Source organism: Amblyomma americanum, chromosome 3, assembly GCF_052857255.1.
Source record: "Amblyomma americanum isolate KBUSLIRL-KWMA chromosome 3, ASM5285725v1, whole genome shotgun sequence".
Taxonomy (NCBI): domain Eukaryota; kingdom Metazoa; phylum Arthropoda; class Arachnida; order Ixodida; family Ixodidae; genus Amblyomma; species Amblyomma americanum.
Window position 1 is genome coordinate 86,778,318 of NC_135499.1, and position 14,161 is coordinate 86,792,478.

The 14,161-nt window shown below is 47.6% G+C and overlaps 1 pseudogene; it reads right to left on the reverse strand.

Annotated features, from left to right (window-relative positions):
* Window positions 1–1,598: 1,598 nt before the first annotated feature.
* LOC144123131 (glycerophosphodiester phosphodiesterase 1 pseudogene) lies at window positions 1,599–2,702 on the reverse strand (annotated as a pseudogene).
* Between the last annotated feature and the right edge of the window lie 11,459 nt (window positions 2,703–14,161).

Sequence of the window (14,161 nt, forward strand, 5' to 3'; positions counted from 1 at the left end):
TCCCTCACGAGTCTGCTGTATTCATCGTGTGTTAAATGCTATGTACCATTTTTTACATAACAGCCGCCCCTGTGGCTCAGTGATTATGGCGCTCGGCTGCTAACTTCAAACACGCGGGTTCGATCCCGGCCGCTTCGGTAGAATTTTGATGGAGGCGAAATTCTAGAAGCCCATGTACTGTGCGATGTCAGTGAGTGTTAAAGAGTCCTAGGTGGTCGAAATTTCCTGAGCCCTTCACTACGGCGTCTCTCATAGTCTGAGTCGCTTTAGGACGTTAAACCCCGTAAACCATAAGCCATCATTTACATAACGATTTCTGTCGACAAATACTACATCATTCATGACTGAAGAAAAAAGGAACGCCGACCAAAAGGTTGTTCAGTGATCAAGGCTTCCGTATGGAAGCCGAAACGTCTTCGTTTTAAACAACAACGTTTTGGTCGGCGTTCCTTTTTTCTTCAGTCATGAATCTTCTACCCGACCAGAGGAGTTTTCGTCAGACTTAAGATTTCATTACACTACGACGGTCGTATGGCCAACCTTTCATCACTCAAGTGCGCCAGTACGTTAGCAGTGATCAAGGCTTCCGTATGGAAGATGAAACGTCTTCGTTTTGAAAAACAACCTTTTGGTCGGCGTTCCTTTTTTCTTCAGTCATGAATCTTCTACCCGACCAGACGAGTTTTCATCAGACTTTAGATTTCATACTACATCATTCATTGAATTATACAGTAGGCACACCTTATTATGTTACGTTCTAAGTGAAAATAGAGAAAATCTGCTCTTACATAAAGCGGAGAATTCAAACCTTGCTTTCGAAAGCACAAAAATACGACACGCATAGCACGCAGCTGGATTGTTAAAGTTTGAGAATCAGATTTGTTATAAGCATTTCATGCTTCCCACGCATATTCCAGCATGGGACGGACCGAGACCTTGTATGCAGATAACTTTGTCTGATAGGAGGCAGGTTTAAGCATTCGTCTGATGTATCCTAACCTTTTTGTTAGCTGTGCCCTCAACTACAGCTATGCATCTGATGACCATGTTAGGTTTGAGGTTTCTATGAGGCCTATGTATCTGTACTCATTTGATAGGTTTAGCGGATCTGTAACGGGAAAACATACCATTTTTATTCTGGATTCGCCTCTCGCTCTCCGACAAAATGAAATCAAAACATGAAATCTAAAACGCCTTTCTAATGCTCGCTTTATCATACACACGCATTATTAATCATTTTTTGCGTAGCACCATCATGTCTGTGATAAAAGAACCGCGGGTAACGTGGCATCATTATTGGCGTAAGTTCTTTCTACACGGCGTGTGCCCTTTGCGTGTAAGAGCAATCGTGACTACTGTTTTACTGACGAAACGTAAATTTTAATTCGTAAAACCAATATGTTCATACATTATTTCTCTTTTTCTTCTTTTTGAGGGGGGGGGGGGTATTCTACGCATAGAACATGCAAGTGTCAGAAGAGTCGTGCTTTAGGCTTCCTTTTTTTATAATTAAAGTGATAGGGCGTTCTCGCCCTAAAGCGCACACAAAATTGTAGAATTAAAATCACGAAAATTCGATCAATTTATTTATGCGTTATGTTACTTCGTGTTAATCGTGCCCTTGGTCTGTCAGTACAACGCAATAAACTTTCTCTCACACCACAGTTTCCATACTGACGCGCTTACAGGACCAGGGCCGGTAGCCAAGCTATCCTCGGCGCACTTTGTCCGTGATGACGGGTACCCGGAGTACTTTGCGGAGGTAGTCTTTCTCGGTTGGATCGTTTGGCGTCCAAGCAATCACGTGCAGGCCGTGGCGGCGCCACGACCGCACGTACTCCATGCTAAGGCTGTTCGTGCTGATGAGGACAGCCGAGGCCCCAGTCAGGTGCGGCAGCAGCCCGCTGTGGAGCGCCGCATCCAGAAGCCAATCAGCGGTCCTTAGGATCCAGTGCTTGATGCGCGACTGGAACCGTGGCCGCTGGTTCTGCATGTCCTCGTATGCCAGGAAACCCGACCGCCAAGTTAGTGCCGTCACAATGTTCGGGTTCTGGCACCGCAGAGCGTAGATGAAGTGCGGATAGAATGAGGCCACCAACGCGTGCTTGTAGAGCACGGGTCGTTGGCGGAACAGGTCGTCGACGACCTTGACGGCGCGATGATCGTGCTCCTTGACATCGATGATGAGCCGCAGACCGAGCTGGAGGCATTCTTTCACGCCTTCCTCAAGGGTCGGAACGCGCTCGCTTTTGAATTTGTTCGACAGTGGGTGCTTACAGGAGGCGTCCAGTCGACGCAAGGCCTCGAAAGTCACGGACGCCAGCGGACCCTCACCGTTGGTCGTTCTCTCAAGGGTGTCGTCGTGGAAGAGCACGGCGACGCTGTCCTGCGTAAAGGAGAGGTCGAACTCGACGCCCGACGCGTTGTTCCTCTTCGCCTCGCGGAAGGCGGCCAAGGTGTTCTCCGGGGCGTCATGGGCTCCACCGCGATGCGCGAACACGGGTGGGCGGTGTTCCGCACCGAAGATCACCTCGACAGCCAAAGCGTTGTCGAGACGAGGTATGGCGGCTCGCTGCGCAGCGTATGAGGCTAGCGCCGTGACGATTACTGCGAGATACCACAAAGCCATGAGGTGTTGGCGGAACGAGCAGGCGAAGGAGTCGGGAACAGGACAGACAACAATTGGGATGAGTCTCGGCTTGCTGTTGCCGCCGCAAAACGCATCTTTTTCTTCTTTTCTATAGCCTAATAGCGCGTGACCACGGAGAGTATTTCTGCAAAAATATTCGGTTTATCTCGTCACCGACAGTACCGGCACAAAATGGTTTTGTAAGACAGACGCAGTACATTTTTGTCACGAAGGCTGCTAGCCTGCGTCTCGTCCAGTTCATACACGTGTTTAAGGCAGCCTTCGCCCTCTTTTCTTCTTCTGCCTCCTTCTCAGGCTTCTGTGCCCGCGGCCGCATAACACTGCCTCCGCCATTCACTGCAGCGCTTCTCTGCATTGACTTGAAACCCTTACTGAGTCTCTTTTTGAAGACGGTTGCTGGCTGTCAAGACATACGACCTCACGCGTCGTTTCAGCACTAACGCCACCTACCAAATAGACGCTCAGAAAGCATGAAAGAAGCAATCAAGTCCGTCAATGCCCGTTCTTAGGAAACTTCACTGGAACACCGCATCAAACAGCACTGACAATACCTGCTGGAGGCCCCCTGCTCTCGGCACGTATTCACTGGGCGCATTCACGCACATCATTCAGAAGGGCCCTGGTCCCTGCCGGACTGCTCACGAGGCCGCTTGCAACTCCTCAACTCTCACAGCTAGAGGAAGACCACCGGTGCTGCCTCGACTTGAGCCCGTACAACTTTGACCACCCTTGTCACTTCCAATCTTCATCATTATACCTGACAACGTCATCACGCGCATTAAACATGAGCCGAGGGGTTTGTTATCGGATTTTGTTCCCCACATTAGCCCTCCTATCGGTTCTGGGCTCTCTCTCCCGGTCCAGCCCCTCGCTCACAAGGCGCGAGCCGATGCAGCGTGCACGCTGGACACCTTGAGTCGATGGAACCAAACCAAAATCTGCTGCACCCCCCCCCCCCTTATATCAGTGTTTGAAATGCTCTATTTCTGCAGTGGAGTTCAACGGAAAGAATCCCTTTGCGTTTACCCGTTTATTACACGGACGTTTCCGTACCCATTTTCCAACCTGGGTATCAGCCTCCGAGGTTCTAAACTGTGCATCCTTCCTAATGCAGTCGCGGAACAGCGCAGCCACGCAGCCACTTCCCTAATTTTCCTGATGACTGCAACATCGATTTATTTATTTATTTATTTATTTATTTATTTATTTATTTATTTATTTATTTATTTATTTATTTATTTATTTATTTATTTATTTGGGACGCTAAGTGTGCCGCACGGCATAAAACGTGATGTCATTCACGAACGTTATAATACGTTACAAAAAGACATGAAGTCCGGTTATGTATAAAAAGTCACATAATGTTCGGGCGTCGATGTTTTTCGTTTGCCACAAGTGGAAATGGGAGTCATTGTGCGAGGACAAGCCTGCCTCTTGAAGAACGCGAGCGCGCACCAGCGAAGTTCCCGGGCATGTCCACAATGGGTGGTGGACAGTGGTGTCAGAAGTGGGTGTTTCGCAGTGAGGGCATCTTCTCACTTTGCCACTGGTGGCGAACTGCAGGCGTAAGGGCCCCTCAGACCCGCAACCGCCTCAGAGAGACCTCCACTCGTGATAGGTTGGGGGGAGGGGGGTTGGTACACGGGGGAATAAGAGCACGTGTACGCTGCCTGAGGGAAGCTGAAGATGTTAAATGTGTCAGAAGTGGATCTGGTGACAAAGAGGCAAGGGGAGTTGGTGGAACGTCCATTAAACAAGATATCATGTAAGGTGTGATGCTAATGACATCTATGCGCGCTTGAACCCACTGGATGAGTATTGGCACCGGGTAAGATTTACAAGCAGCATGTATGGCCTGGGAAACCCGAAGGGTACCACGGACTTTCTTGAGATGCTTCAGAGCTTTTTGTGAATTAGCAAATAGGTGCACCTGGTTATAAGGAGTGTCGTCAGGTAAAGCTGCTATGGCATTTAAAATAGCTTTCAGCTCCAATGGAAGACATGATGAAGTGTCAGTATAGTATATTTGGCGGCTGTAGAGTTGAGGGTGTGTCGGACTTATAAAAGCAGTTGATCCCCCCGTTGGGGTTATGGCGGCATCTGTGTAAAGGATGCTGCTGCGTATAAAAAGCTGGTGGTAACGGCGGGGAGGAGAACTCCGAATTCTTATCACGAGCAGGCTTGTTTGATGTAATGTGACAGCATAGTCCGATGGAGGTGGTTGAAGCTCGAACATGAGACGAAGAGAAACTTTCTGTGCTCTATTGGTTTGTCGCTGGGTAATTAAATCTTCCAGTGTGTTGAGCTGCGCATACTCCTGCAGCAGAAAAATAGGAGTTGTTCGGGGTAGGCCAGCAATGACTCGCATGGCTTCGTGGTTGAGTTCTTCAAGTGTAGACCACTGTCGTTTCGTAAGTTGTTGAAACTGAGCCTGAAACTGAACGTCGATTGAAGTCCCCTCATCCGCGCTGGCTACACATCTCTCTTCCACATTCAGACATACGATTACTTACGGCGCCAAGCGCAAGCTCGTGCCCTGCTAGACTTCATTTCCGAGCCCGGTGTCCTAACCCACACCTATCATCATCATTATCATTTTATTTTATAAAACCAATACATCAAAACTTGATTGGACCCATAACCAGCTAGGCTAGTGAAAGGTCCACATACATAATATTCACTAAAGAATGGCAAACATTCAAAATACTTGTACAAAAAGACGTGAGATGCTACAATAGCGGCATTGCAAATATGTTAGGCACATACATATTCTGAAAAACAACAAAAATAGGTTTATAAATGTACAAAACCAAGCACAAACGCATCCAGTCCCACAGTTCTGGGCAGACAAGAAAAATGTTTTTCAGTAAGGGCGACAAATTATTTTTGAGTTTGATGTCATCGGGAATCTCATTCATATCTGGGCCCCATTGTACTCTAATAGCCTTTGACCGTAAGTGTTATGACAAGGCGGTAGGTTAAGCCTATTATTAGTGGCGGCTCTTGTTTGTCTCAGCGGCGATCTAACCAGTCTAAAAGGAATTGGATCATTAGTTCTTATTACTGTGTTTATTATTTGAGCTATCTTTAGTTGGTATGCAACTGATACCGGTAATATTCGCAGTTCTTGAAAGAGTGGTCGGCTAGGGTTGATTGTCTTTCCGAAGGTTATGGTACGAACAGCACGCTTCTGCAAGCGTAAGATTGATTCTAAATACGTTTTATAGGTCCCGCCCCATGTCTCCAGGCAGTAACATAAGTGGCTATGGACAAACGCGAAGTACAATATGCGTAAAATCGGTGCACGAAAACATTCTCTCGCCCTTAATAAAATATTACAGCCATAAGCTAATTTAGAACAAACATTTTTATTTTGCTGCTTCCAATGCATGTCCGATTCAAACACTACACCCCAAGTACTTGGTTTGGGAGACATTAAGCAAATACGTACCGTTTAAGGTTAGAAATAAGTTATCACAGTTAATATTCTTTTTCCTTGAGTGAAATAAAGTATACCTTGTTTTCTCGGTGTTAAGTGTGAGCCCATTGTTTACGAACCACTTGGGAAATTTTACTAAGTTCCTCATTAATTTTGCCCTCCAGATCCTCTAGTGTATCCCCTGTAAAAAATAGCCTCGCATTTCCTCTAATGTATCTCCTGTAAAAAATAACCTCGCACTTCCGCCGCAGGCCTCAGGCCACACTTTTCAATAAATATAAATAATTAATAAATTAAATATTAATTAATTAATTATGTCCACGAACGGTGATGATATGATATTATTCACGTGTTTCTCCTTTGTTGCAGTACGAGAGACTTCGCGACGTCTGCTTAGCCACATCACCAGCGCTCTTGTCCCATTTCGGCCTAGTGATTCGAATTGTAATCAGAGATTTAGAAGCCAATAGTCGTTGGTCCGCTTGCGTTGTTTATCTTCTTCGCACCAGGGCTGGCCACCGCCAGAGACAGTCTTGCGACTGATTAAGGTGCAAGGATTAAGGAAGTACCACTTGAAGTTTTATGTACAAAATTTTACATTGCATACAAGTTGATGCACAAGAGAAAATTTAGAGCGGAAAAAAGGTTAAACAAAAAAAAAGGTGGAACTAGCTAACACTAGTGGAGGCCCTACTCGGCATAGCCGAACATGCATTACATCGGACCGCAGCCAAGAACAACTTTCCAGGGCTCCGGGCCCTGGTTTCAACGACCGAAAGACCCGGCCCACATTCGGTAGCGTCCAATCATATCAAACTATTAACATGATTGGTTAACAAACTGCATAGCACACCTTCCAGTTTCTCAACGTTCAAAACCCTCTCCCTAATATACACAACACGAAAATAACATCAAAGTTGCTTTAAGAAAATGGCATTGCGGGAATGGGCCCTGAAAATGATTGGCCCACTAGGTTTACGTGCCAGACCCCATACTTCCACAGCATTACTCAAACTCTCTTCCTTACAAAGTAAAAAGAGAAACACACGAAGATACGTCAAAAACACCCTCTCGTGTCACAGGCTACCTGGGAACCCGTGACCCTGGTGTTTGCCAGCGTTAGGGCAATTATCGATTTCACCCTAGCCGCCACCACCGCGGGTAACAAACTACTCGTCTTCGCGACGACTGTTGACAAGCGTCCCCCAATATCTGAAAAGTGGCGTTAACGATTTCGTTGCTGCCCTTGAACTTGCGGCAGCACACCTTTTGTCTGGCTTCGTTTCGTTAAGCCGGCCCGTTCCCCCATTACTGTTGACATACAGCGTCCTTGCTCGTCGGAGTCACCGCGGCGCCTGCTTGTCGCGCCCTCACGTAACCGTACTCTACGCTAAATTTCTCCCGGTCAAGCGCTACCGTCCGGAACCACCTGGCCCGGCGGTGATGACCATTCCATTTAAATCTAGACAGTCTTTGTCAGAACGAGAGGGGGGGGGGGGGGCGGCGTATGGCGCCTTCGATACGGTCACTGTTCGTCTGCCTCGCCTTGCCCGCTTCTTGTCGACGCACCGACGGGGATTAGCGAGGAGAAACCATCGCTTCGCGGCGCTGAGCCACCAATAAAAAGACGGATGGTGCCCACACAGCCCGGGCATCCACAGATCCCTTACAAATAGGTTACACCAGAGGAAACAATTTGCACTGATGTCGCTATAAATTCAGCCCTTAGCTCTCATTGGCCAGTCCACCACAAAAATAATGAAAATTTTCACCGCATCCGGAAAGATCATAGCCACCGCAGTGGCCGCCTAGTCGTTTGAGCATCCGCCTCGCATGCGGTAGGTGAAGGATTGGATCCCCAGTGCAGCCTGATACCCAGCCGTCACACAGTAGTTATTAGGTTAACTCTGGCCTGGTGTTCGGCCAATCTGGTGTGAACTGCTTGGAAAATGGATCGTTCACCACATCTTGCGTAGACGAGGATGCCTTGTGTCATGGTGCTCTTGGGCAAAAAAACTGCCCATGCGCCATTAAAAGTCATCATTAAAAATGATGATGGAATGAAAAAGAAATATTGCTGGCTTTGTTCGAAAATTTGACGCGTCCTTTTGGCGCGGCCTACAAACTTCCGGTAAATGGCCAAATTCGATTTTTATCTCTTGGTGTTTGTCGCTGGTATGAACCGCGCTGCAAAAAGCCACAGCTTCCTTTCAACTCTGCCCACTGCACGCTCGTGAAATGAACCTTAGTCCAACAAACCATTGATAGAATATGCTTTAAGAACAGTCCCGGAAAATATTTCCAGCCTGTTATCTTGGAAGCTTTGAACCATAATGCCGAAGGACTAATGAGTGTCTTATATCTCCCCACATATTCCTCCTTTCAGTTGCGGAACGCCTTCTGAAAAAATAGTATTCACCATCAATGCAACTCATGCCGCGCACATCAGCGCTTCATTTTTGTTTGGCTTCGAGCCGTTGCGCTGTTTTACAAGAACCAAGAACAGAGTATGCGTTAGCATTAGTGTTCCCCCGAGCGGAGCAGCAGCTTCCGCTGAAGGGTTCAGACCGTCAGAGCGGGTAACGTGGTCCAGTCCGTCAATCCCCGTGTCAACTCCGTTCCGCTCTCCAGCTCCAGTCAAGAAGTCACAGTGTGTCACGTCATGCCCCTCTCTCCGCTTTCCCACCCGCCGCCTCTTACCCTCCTTTTTTCTTCACCCTCCCACTTTCTTCCACGACGCCCGGCTTGCCGTATAATCAACCTTCACAGACCGCAGCGTTTTGAAAACGAAAACCGCCCTGTATATTTGTGCCAACCGCTGACAATAAACACGTTGGAAGCCAGCGTTCATCTTTGCGCCTTTTTCGGCTGTCGTCAAGTCTTTTTTTTTTGTGCTGCAGTCATTTTAATGACGTGTATGTACAAAAATTACGAATTCGCCATATTAGTAAAAAAAAATTGCGGAGGGAACTTAACTATAGTTCAGTGCTTTTAATGCGAAAGCACTGTATTTTTATTTTTCACTTCCGTTTTTTTCATTGTATTCATTTTTATTTTTCTCTTCCTAATCACACGCCTACTGATTACCATACAGTCGTAAGCACGCACATGCTAAGGTCACCTTTGGCCGCCAAGAAGGAAAGCGGTTTTGTGGACTTTGACACCACATATTCATAATACATTTGATACCAGGGTGACGTCATCTAGGATGTTTGACACTGCTGCTGCTGGCCAACGCCAACGGCCAATTTTGTTGCCAATGGGCCATATAATGCCTTCGCATTACAAAACGAACCTCCGCCTCAAGCAGAACCTTCACTATACATATCTTCCGACCAGCTGTGTGACGACTCACACTATGAGAAGACTGTTTAGCATAAATTTTACTCTGCACGATAAAACGGACACCGCAAGTTCCGAATGCAGACGCACCATCTGAGGAGGGTACATAAACTCGCTCAGTCACCGCATTCAGTTGTCATGAACACCAGAGCCAAATATTATATTTCTACGCGCAGCATCCGCAATTGCATGCGAAAGTTCGCGAGTCTTTTCCGCCACTTTTTCCGCGACGGCACCGATTTCGCCATGGGCTGCAGCTCTATCTTGAGCATATTTGCTGCGCCGCTGCCATAGCAACGCATCACTTACCGCACCTCCGAGCCGAGACTTCGTTGCAGCTGCACACTGTATAGGCACCGCACCCAACCTGCCACCCTGGCAAGTGGCAGTTAATGGTTGATCGCGAGAGGTTGTTCTCCCAATAAACGCGGCGACCTTTTGTTGCAGTGTCGCGTGTCTGCCACAACGTTGTCAGGACTAATGCATGCAGCCCACCATCTCTCTCTCACCACCGCCACGTACCTCAAAGCGCGACTGAGGCGTCCACTGACCCAGGGAGCCAGTTATGCTCCATTACTTTCCTCAAAATCATCGGCGTCTACAACGTTGTCAACGCAAATGTCAATGAACGCCGGCAGCTTTCGCTTTGTATATCTAGGATTAGGCATACTCCTCCGTCTCGCGATCCTGCGTATTTATGTTCAGAGATGACTTTTGGTTACGTTCTTTCACACGTCACGCAGCTTCGTTGGCGTGCGGCGAGGCAGCCGCGTCGCTTCGGTGGGTGAGGAAGCTCTACGCCCTGAGAATTCGCGCATGCGTCGCCAGCCGGCAGTGGAGCTGCTTCTGTGGTGTCGACGGACGAGTGACGGCTTTTGTGCGTGTAAAAAGTGACCAGAGATTAGGAAAAGACGCGAATAAGCCGCTTAAATTCCATGAGGAGTTTTTAAATCGGACCAGTTGGTTGTAATCATGGTCCTTCTCTATTGCGCTTTTTCGAAGAAAAACAGTACCGTGTTTGTGTTGTTTCCCTCTTGTGTTTAAGTGTTGTACTGATCCGGAGTTCCCGGGTTCGAACCCGACCGCGGCGGCTGCGTTTTTATGGAGGAAAAACGCTAAGGCGCCCGTGTTCTGTGCGATGTCAGTGCACGTTAAAGATCCCCAGGTGGTCGAAATTATTCCGGAGCCCTCCACTACGGCACCTCTTCTTCCTTTCTTCTTTCACTCCCTCCTTTATCCCTTCCCTTACGGCGCGGTTCAGGTGTCCAAAGATATATGAGACAGATACTGCGCTATTTCCTCTCCCCAAAAACCAATTATTAAGTGTTGGCAAAAGTGCAGTAATCATAGACCTTAAGTTCAAATTTTGACTAGAAATAATTGAGCGTCTAAAAATTGCGTTTAAAAATCTCTTCCTGGAGGATATTCGTGAAGTGGGCTCCTTTAACCTCACAGGAATACTGCACCTTCATTCAAAACCCCATTCAACGCACGGCTGTTACTAGAAAGCCTGGTTTTTTTGCCTATTTGAAGCTTTCTCCTAAGAAGCACTGCATTAATTGCATTAAAATGACTCAAGATCTGCGCTTGCGCTGGTCTGTGCACTGGCCCGTACAGAAAGACAAAAACAGAGAGGCAAACTGCGTATCATGTAAAAATCGCGTATTTTTCATTCTTAGAAAAACGGCAGTTACCGTAACGCATTATCAGGCTACTAACTGCTTGTCAGTTATGTTACTACCTGGGTAGCAATGTCGAGTTGTACGTGATAGGCACTAGCATTTATTACCTCTAGAATGTGGTATGAACTACCGTTAGCAACCGAAACGAACGCTTGTGGAATGCAATGGCTCGATGAGACCGATTCCGCCAAGCCGTTCTCAGATACATAAAGAGTAGTCATAAGTTCTGTGTGCAAGGCCATAGATGCGTACAGAGAGGTGACCTGAAATTTAAAACAATAGCCTGACCCTCTGCTGGTGTTTGTTTTTGTTTGACTTGATTTTCACTGCTTTTAATTAAGGCAAACGTGTTGGTTCTGTTGACCTGTAGTAAATTTACTGTTTCTCTAATCATCAAGCTCCCACCCAATGAAGTCATATCAACTGCTGAAAACCGCCATTGTGTGGTGAACACCATCAGCGTGATGAGTTTGCTATTGCGAGCTACTTAAAATATTAAAAACCGGAATATACGCGGCACGACCGAAGCTAACAACATCACTATAGCTCAGTCTATGCAACCAACAGGCAGTACAATGTACTGAAAGTGTGTCTCACGGCCCCTTTAAAGGCAATTAGATTGTTCTGCTTGCTTCGCAACGTAATGCAGTCTCTTAAGTGCAGCGTCATCAGAGGCAGCATATGACCTGTTTTGGTTTGACAGATGGCACGTGCCACATTTTTCTAGAAGAGGAGCAAGACGAAGTGCTCACCGGACACACAGCCTGCGAGAATGCACTGCCCTAAGCGTGAGCCTTCGCCGTATCCGCGGTCCAGCTTCTCGGCTCCCGCGCTTGGCACAACGTATCGGGCGATTCCGCCTTGGGTGTCCCACACGCAAGTGCCCGACAATCCCCCGAGTGCTCACTATTCCGTGACGCAGACCCCCGAAGAATCGCTGGTGTTTAATCCCTGGAAGAGGTTCCGCTACGACGACCTTCAGGCAACAGCAGCGAGGGCAGCTGGCCGTCCAGTAGTCCAAGGAGACACGACGGGACCTCCTACAAGGCCGGGTGCTGTCCCCGACACTTTCTTCCTCCGGCAAGTGATGACCTTGGTTGTGTCGCTGGCCATTGCCGCCTGTGTTCTGGGAGTCCTCCTCACCACAGCGAGGCTCTTCTCGAGGCCGAATGATTACGACGACGACGCCGTCAAGTCTGCAGAGCCGTTGACTAATCTGGCAACATCGCCGTCTCATGGATCTCTGGACGGTAGCCCTGAGAGCCGAGCAAGGGTGGGGGAATCTTCTCATGATGCCCAGCATCGCGCTCACAAAGTTGGAAGCGGCGATGGCACAGGTCCCATGGAAAGAAAGCATCTTGTCCGTACCAGGAACCGCCACTTGAGTTCTGCGAGAACTCGAAGCAACCATACGTCAGCTTCAACCCCACGTGCCACCGAAAATTCACCTGGTATGTGCGTTCTGCCCGAAAACTGTGCACAGACCGTGGACGCTAGCGAGGGTTTAAGGGCACCCACGAATGAGACAAACTAGAATCGCCTAAATGCTACTTTCCTCACTTATTATCCGACGATATTTACGAATCTCTTATAATACAAATGCGATTCCGTGCAAGCAGGTGTCGGCAACCATATTGTTTCTAAGAAGCGAGGCGTATTTATTAGGGTGACGCCATTGCAACTGTCTTCAAATCTGATGGAACTTTTTGTCCTGCACATGAATGAACCTCGCTTTCCATTTCACTTTTTAGCTGAAATATGGCAGCTCTGCGAGGAAGTCGAAGTGGGCTTTGTGAAAACTAGTTAAATGTTAGGCAAATCGTTACACAATTACCTACGCTCTGTACCTAAGATTTCTCATCAGTACCCGAGTGAAGGCGACTTTCGAAGTGAGACAGAAAGATGCACTGAAAATTGCTTCGACGAATACTAAATGGGATGTGTCAAGTCCAGCTTTCTCGAGCAAACATTTTGAAAATTGAAAAATTGTAAGACACTATTATGGGAATATTATAGGTAATGGTTCATTATTCTGATATGTAGCAAAATTTTTCTTTTAAAGCGTTTCTACCGATCGCATCGAACAGTTAAGACTAGCATAAAAAATCATTGGTGAACACTTTTAACGATAACGGAAATGTCAGTAGAAAAAAAAATACAATACTGTCATCGGGTGATCTGCGGATATATTGATTTTTATAGTGAAATTTTATGTTCTATGAGAAAATGCGCTCATAAAGTTTCCCGTTAAAAAACGCTGTTTTCCGGAATTGCTGGGTATCCCTGTAACAAATGTGAACGTCAGTTGTTTTTGTAGCGTAAACGAAAATATGAACATATACCCTAACGAAAATTCAAAACTCAATTTTCTGCATGGAATGATCATACCGATCGTTTTCGATGAACGAGATCATCCAGCATGAGTTTTTTTACATGGCATTACTAGTGCATGGCATACCAAGCGCCAATGGGAGGCCTTGGAGGACCCCTAAAGCAAGCATGCTTGAAGAGGCTCTACATTCGTCTAATTGTTGCTACAGAGGGTTTCCATTTTTAACTTACCCGTTTTCTTATTTTCTTTCATCTTATACTTCATATAGCCAGCCGTCTTTTGGATCTGCATAATACAGACCACGAGCGCTGCTGGTGCACTGCTTCGGCAACCATGGAGTAGGATAACCGAGTGGAAGCCCGAGCTCAAACATTGCGTTGTAGCGACCCGCGCCGCTGGCAGTGTGCGTGATGCCTAAAAGGACGAAGCGTTCTCACCGGCGCGTGCTGGTGACACTTCGTCCTTTTGAATTGAGCGAACCACCCGCCGACTCCTTGAGGCCGGAACGCCGGAAGCGGCGGGTTGAAGGCTGGTTCTTGCCAGCCCGCCATCCAGGAACGCAGCTGCGGGAGGAAGGTGCGGCTCAACGGGTCACCACAATGTGGAGGTCGCTCGGAACCTTGGCCAGGGCTGGACGCTGCCGCCTCCGCTCCGCTGCTGCCTCCTCTCCAGCAGGCCTGCAATTAATGTGGCCGCGGTCGCACGTCTGGGCAACC